Genomic DNA, 7,591 nt, shown 5'->3' with positions numbered 1-7,591 from the left:
CATCTCTTTGTTACTTTTTCAACCTTAAATTATCAGCCGATATAAATGCTAATACAAAAAGATTAACATATAGCTAATATCAGTAATCTTGCTGGCGGTATTGGAGGTTGCCACTTGGTGCAAAGTAAAAAGTGACTTAATCACACACACCTCCACCTTTACCTCCCTGTACAGTTAAAAGAAAAAAAAAAAGACAGAAAATGTAGTCAAGTTTAAATTCAACCCTGATTTACAGTCCCATTTATTGAAATTCTGTACATGAGAAGGGAGGAAAGCTATATATTTGCCAATCCTCCAGCTAAATGGGTCTCACCACCACTAAACATTGCTGACTGTCCTGGGGTTACAGGGCCATGTTTTGTCATATTATACCTCTTTGCCTCAAAAGCCATCACAGTAAATCTAGCCGGGAAGTCGTATTAAACAGTGCAGTAGATGTCTGCAGAGACGGACGTTGAGTGCAATCCTGGCACTCTGAGTGTACTCTGCAGTCTTAAAGTGAAAAAGTGCAGCTGCTCCTTTGGCCCTGTAAAAATACTTAAATGAGCAGATTATTATAGAGAGAGAGAGTGGCTTCGGCTCCTCTTACCTCTTGTTACACTCTTGGTAGAATAGAGCTTCCTTTTTGTATTTTCTATAGATAGTAGCTCATTTTTAGTATACTTCTTACTTTAGTATAATTAATGTTAAATGTGGTTTGGCCCTGTTTTAAATAACCCTTTTGCCAATCAGAACATCTTATTGTTTTGCTTTCAATAAAATCTAATTGTATAGATGTATGGTGACCTACAGAGTGTAAATAGCCACAATTAAAACTGTTCCTCTGTTGTAAATGGCCCAAAACTCTACAGAGTGTTTCTTTAAGTTTCTTAAAGAGTTTGCTTTAATTCAATTACTGACTCAAAAATCTGATGATTTCTTTGATTTTAGGGACTTAAGTTTTTGATCTTGAGCTTAACTTCTTCAGAAGGCTATTACTGTGAAAAGCGACCTGTTAAAAGTCAGTATAGTAGTCAATCTACGCTCCTTTCCACACCTATGGTCACGAGCTCTGGTTTGTAACCTAAAGAATGAGGTCGGCTGGACTTAGTCATTCAAGAAGGACCCGAAGTAGAACAACTGGACCTCCACATTGAAAGGACCCAACTGACTAGGATTCCTCTGGACACTTCCCAGGTGAAGTATTCCGGGGACAACGGGGGATTCCCAGGACTCGTGTTGAGACTACATCTCTCATCTGACCTGGGAACATCTCAGTGTCCCCCCAGATAAGCTGGAATCTGGGAGGACACTGGGGTGAGGGAAATCTCAGAATGCTGCCCCCGTGACCCAAGCCATGGTAAGCGGTAGAAAATGGATGGCTAGATAGATACATGCAACTGTCCTTAAAGAATTTTCCAAATAATAAAGAATAAAGTAAATCTTTTCCAGTTTAGGGTCACAGGGGAGCTGAAACCTGTCCCAGCTGTCATAGAGCAGGTCGGCAGGCTGTCACATGCCTAATGGAGAAACACTCACATTCTCACCTGTGGGCGGAAGCTGGAGCACCTGGACTCATGTAAGCTCCACACAGAAAGGCCTCAGCCTACATTTGAGATGCTTAGAGGCATTAGTGCTAACCACTGTACCACCTTGCTTCTAGTTTAAAGCTATGAAAGTTTCCCTTGAGTATGGCCTATGAGTTTGTACACACACTAAATCAGTTAGGTACCCCCTTAAGCAGCTGGACACATCAGAGGAATCAGTCATCAGTACAAAAGAAAACAACCGACATTTAAACTAAAACCTCTCAAATGTTTTACTGTTTTCTTCACATAGTATTTCTTATTCTTAGGTTTGAAATATAGTTGTGCTGTTTGTCTTCTGTGGTTTCTATCTCTGTGCATTTTTACTGCAGTGAGACCTCGCGACACTGATAAATAACAGGCTTCACCTTTCCTTAGCGGGGCTTAGCATGACTGAATGCACTCCTAGTCTCTCTGAGAGTGTGTCCTAAGCTGTGAATCACTTGTCTTCAACATACATCTACGGTATACACACACACACACACACACACACACACACACACACACACACACACACACACACACACACACACACACACACACACACACACAGATGCTGCTCTCGGCTTTTACCGGCATGGAGAGAGCAAAGCAGAGAAGATAATCTCTGAAATGCTGACCTGCTGTCAAAGGTCAGAGGAGTTGAAAGGTCGCCCTGTGCATCATTTATAGGCTCTTAAATTAGACTGGCTCTTACACTCTGGCCTACTCTCCCTTTCAAACTGTTATCAGACTCTACAAGTTATGACTGTGAGATGTGCAAATCGGTTTAGTTGGCGATGAGTCTAATGGTAGAGAAGAAAGAATGCAAAGAGAACAAAATACAACAAAACAGAATATGAAAAGATAGATCAAGGCTTTGGGATCTACTAAACATCTTGATTGGGATCTTATTTTTACTTTTCAGATATAAATGATATATTTTGTAAATGAAATTCATGTAAAGTAATTAATTCTTTATCACATTTTCTAGAACTTTTCTTACAGATATCGCTAACACCTGCTGTTTTCACAACATTACATAAACACAACATTGTATTTGTGTTGCATTTCGCCTTTTTATTTATGTTTTTATATGTCGTTTATTGAATAAAATTCCATAAGGTCCTGTGGTGTGGTTTAACCATGTTTTAGACAGTAACTTATCAAGGCACTTTCTGATCCCTAAAAAAAAAAAATTTTTAAGGTTAAAAAAAGAGCTAGAGGCTACAGTTTGTCCCATAATCTTACCATTGAATGCAGCCCGATTTTATTTATGTAGCACCAAATCACACCACAGTTGCCTCAAGGCACATTATATTGTAAGGTAAACCCCATACAGTAATACAAAGAAAACAGGGAAATCCCCACAATAATATAAACCTCTATGCGCAAGTGCTTTGGTGACAGTGAGAAGGAAAAACTCCCTTTTAACGGGAAGAAACCTCCAGCAGAACCAGGCTCTGTGAGGGGCGGCCACCTGCCGGGACAGGTTGTGGGTGAGGGGAGGAAGATGGGACAAAGACACGCCTGTGAAAGAGAGCCAGAGATTAATAATATTGAATAATGTATTTTTCTCTTACTTACGAAGGAGTATTAATGCCACTTTAAGAAAAAAATAGGACATACATTTTTTTTTGTTATTATAGTTGATTTTGAGAATAAGATTGAAATTTATAGATTCAAGTTGTAGTTTCAAGTTGAACTATCTACCCTCTACAAAATTTCTTTTTTAGTTGACTTCAGAATCAGTTTAAGTAACAAGGAAATGATTTATCTTTTGTGATGTGATGAATGTGATGATAACTATGAGGACGTTTCAAAAGGAAAAAACACACAAAGTTGGAAGAGTTGGCTGGATTTGTGCAAACTTATTTAGCTTGCAATAGACAGAAGCTGAGATATTGATGGTTACAACCTTGTCCAGTAAAGAGGGAGTATGGTGCATCACAAGACAGCTGATCAAGTTGTTTCACTAACTCTTGCTCTACAGATTTTTCAGAGGGTATAGCAATCGTGGCTGTAGTTTGACAACTTAATCCCCTCTTTATTCTCAAAATAGTATTTTGACGTTGTCTAACATTGAAGCTTTGTGTCTGTAATACTCTGTTGTAGTCACTCACTGAACAGAGAAGAGTAGTAGTCGTGTGGCTAGGGGAGCTCACTTCATGAAGGAGTAGTCTGCTGTTCTTGATGCTACTGTTTTGGAGTGAAAACAAAGTTAAGGGGCTGTGAAGAGTTGCTAAACCTAGTGACAAAATGTTTAGGTTTGCAAAACTGAGGAGAAATGAAATGTAGCAATCACTGCTCCAGAGATGTCAGGGACTCCAGCTGTGAAGCGACATATAATTCTACAACAAACACTCAAAGTGAAAACCTACCCAGCAAATGAATCTCTGAATAGTGGAATTGGTTGAATAATGCTCTAACCTAAAGGTTACAGTTAACATAATGGTTGCTCTACAGTAATGCCACCTGACGCCTTTGCACCTGTCATAGTAACCAAGACCACCAAAGAGCTTCTTATGTCTGTTATATGTGAAAAAGTGTATATGTCATTTTTTAGGACATTCACTAAACAATTAGTTCCCTAACATTGCCGTTGAACGGTGTCCATTAATAGTGTAACATATAATAAACTGTGTAAATCGGTCACTTTCAAATCATTTTTAACTTAAACTACCAGGCAAAAGAGATTTTCTGATGATTTCAGAGAACGATGTTACACATAAAAGAAGCTAAAGCTACACACTGAATATTTCCACCAGAGTTGGACCGATCCACCGCTGACTGGTCTCTTGCTGTTATTTGCTTATCAAGCTGAAAATAAAATACTACATGACGAGAAAATCAGATGTTGAATTAATTTGAGCTGCTGGTGGAGTTTAAAGAGGCAGTAAAAGCATGCTCGCACCTAAACTTCTCTATAATTTACTTACTACCCCTGGAAATGTGGTAGAGTCACAGGCAAAGGGGAAAACAGATGAACTTGAGCGATGTAAAGAAAGACGGGATGAAGTGAGAGATAGAGAAGCCAGCCAGGTCTGTGATACTCTGTGGACTGTTACCAGCTCCAAAATTATCTTCACGGAGGACCACCATGGCGGCAGACATACGTTTCTGATTTCCTGAGAGGGCTTTAACTTCTTACGGGTACATGGTCCTCCCACAGACTAACACTGTCACTGATGCCTATATATCTACAGGAATGTGCGCGTATGTCGCAGCATGCGTACGTGCTTGTCTCTGCACGTGCACGCCACTCTGGAAGATGAAGCCATTTTGTAATTGATGGAGCAGGGGCCTAAATCTGGGCTCTGGGTCACACAGACACACGTGTGCAGATGCACACACACACGCCATGTTAAGTGTCAAGCCTGGGAGTCCCTCCCTCAGCGGGTTGCTCGTGGTCGGTATTGCAGAGCATTTCTTTTCATTCCAGGGGATCCTATAAACCTGTCACAGCCATGATGTCTCTCTCTTTCTCTCTCTCTCTTTATTTTCTGCTTCACAGCATCCTTGTCTCTGAATCCCAAAAACTAAACACAGCTTTTCCGAGATTAGAAGTTCTGCATCTCACTTTCGTACACACACATGCCCTTCCCTCTAAATCGTCAGCCCAGAGCAACCTGCCAGCTCCGTTTTGGTACAAATGTATTCAACTTCTAAAAGTCAGGCCTTGGAGGTCTATAACAACCCTGTGTGTTTTTTTTTTTTTCTTGTTTTGAACGTGGAACTCAGCTTGAACTCATAGATAACGGTTGCTATGTTTCACCTTGTTTTCTTAGATTTTGTTTCAAATAGATGGGACCTGCGAGGCTGAGACAATAAACCCAGGGTGTCATGTAACACGTGATTTGTGCAAAGTCCTGGCTGAACGTTCATGAATTTTAACAGCGTGCATCAAGCATGCAAGTATTATCAGAGCGCGGTGAATAACGCGGCGTTATGAGGAGAGCGGGAAGGTAAAAGGTGCATCTGTTCATATCTGTCAAGTCCTAGACACGCAAGGCTAACATAGAGGCTATGCTGTAAGATAGAGCATCTCTCCTTCTGTATATAAACACAGTCAAATTTACCATAGTGAGACTAATTCTCTGGAAGAGGTTAGGTGAACCATTGGGTAACCACAAAGCACCTCATGGTGCGCACATGCAAAAAAGCAGCTTTGTGGAAGATCCTGTCAGTGCAAATTCACTAGTCTTCTGTGAAAGCTCTTTATTTAGCATTTACATTTGTTGCTGGTCAGTTATTTCTATTGTTTGTTAATGTCTCACCTGTCTTGTTAAACTGCCACATTAACTAGATTGCATAATTGATTGCCTACAAAAATCCAGACTAATCATCCTGTATTCGTGTCTGTATGATCCATCATTTTCTCCGATGTTAAACCAAATCTATACGAAAGAAGTCATTCCATTTTTGTTTTATTAATTATTTTTGAAAAGGATGTAAGAGATGTTGAATGTTTATTTTATGGGATAAATGTGTAAAACATGTAAAAGATGGATGTGAGGTACTGTATCTGCATTCTTTCTAAGCAGCCACCAGGGGGCGACTCTTCTGAATCTCATAACATCTGGAGCTTTCCTTTTCCTGATGAGTTTACTGTTCTGGTAGTTGATTTCAGGCCTTTTTGTTTGCTTTTAAAATTATGGGTCCCATCAGTGTTAAAAAGGAGGATAAACCTGGTTATGCTTCGTTGTGTGATTGACCTGTTGCTGACAACCCGTATCCATCAGTTTTCCAGTCACATCCGAGCCTTACAAATCACTCAGTCTCAGGTTGATCCTTCACACCGTGGCTTTTGTGTTGTCCACATTTGCATGTTTTGTTGTCTGTAAATATGACTTTTGTGTTGTTTTTCCTCTGATTTTTCATCTGACGGCTGCTTTTGTGCTGACAGAACCTCTTACACGGGTCTCGTTTCAGTGCTAGACGTCATCCCACTCACTGCCCCATTAACCACTCTGATACAGCTCAGCTCTGTTTGTTTTGATAGCACAGCAGCGACACAGATGAATGTCTCTCTCTATTATGATTTCATTAACAGAGACAGTGTCATTTTCCCACTCTGTGCAGCTCATGGCCTCTGTGGTTTTCCATGGACTAGTCTGCCCAGAGACCCACTTCCTTCTTCTGCCTCCAGAGTGGGTTACTGGGGGATAAGTCTGGATGACCTCCCTGGTATACTGGAGGGGCTAGACCCAGAGATAAAATATGAATAAAAGGACAAAACAAATAGAACCAAAATGGAAATTTTACGATCTCACTCAAGGGAAATATTTTATTCTCCTCAACTGCCACAGTTTGAACAAGGTCAAAGCCATAAATATAAAAATGACAGGGAACCAGGCTCTATGAGACTACGTTTAAAGTTCATGTGTACGTGACAGTAACGGCTTTGACCTTGAGTTGTGATTTTGTGATTCAGAATACTATTTGACTTGACAAAAATCAGCTCAATGCCACAACAGAACAGAAATATGAATTCACAGATCCATTGAACCAGAGGTGTCAAACATCGGCCCGCCATGTCTGACCCCCTGGAAGACTTTCTAAATGTGCAGCGGTGCATAGATTTTGCACTTTTAACTGTTTTTTTTTAAATAAGTTTTATAGATTTTTCTATTGATTAAGACTTCCCTTGTTGCCATTCATGCAACACCAAATATTTTAGTTACTTAATAGAGAAATGATTAAATGACCTTTTTCCAGTATCTACTATATCTAAAAGAAGAACATCATTATGAATACAGCTGCCATTGCCTGGTCAACCAGCTACCAGAGCTTTTTACAATAGATTTTACAATTTTATCATAAAGAAAACTGAAATGTATTGTTGAGATTGCACTTCTTTTTCTTACATTAATATATGTCAGGGATTAAATGTAAACTTAGACACTCACAGAAAGTGGAGTTTCACTCGTCCGGCCCACTTAAGGTCACATTGCCCCTTATGCGGTAGTTTGACATCCTGCATTCATCAATTGGAGCACTACAGAGTTACAACATCTTGTACAAAATGCCAACATTAAGGAGAAAGA

This window comes from Simochromis diagramma, unplaced genomic scaffold (genome assembly GCF_900408965.1).
Source record: "Simochromis diagramma unplaced genomic scaffold, fSimDia1.1 OVJJ01000333.1, whole genome shotgun sequence".
NCBI classification, from domain to species: Eukaryota; Metazoa; Chordata; class Actinopteri; order Cichliformes; family Cichlidae; genus Simochromis; species Simochromis diagramma.
This window is presented reverse-complemented; position numbering follows the sequence as displayed.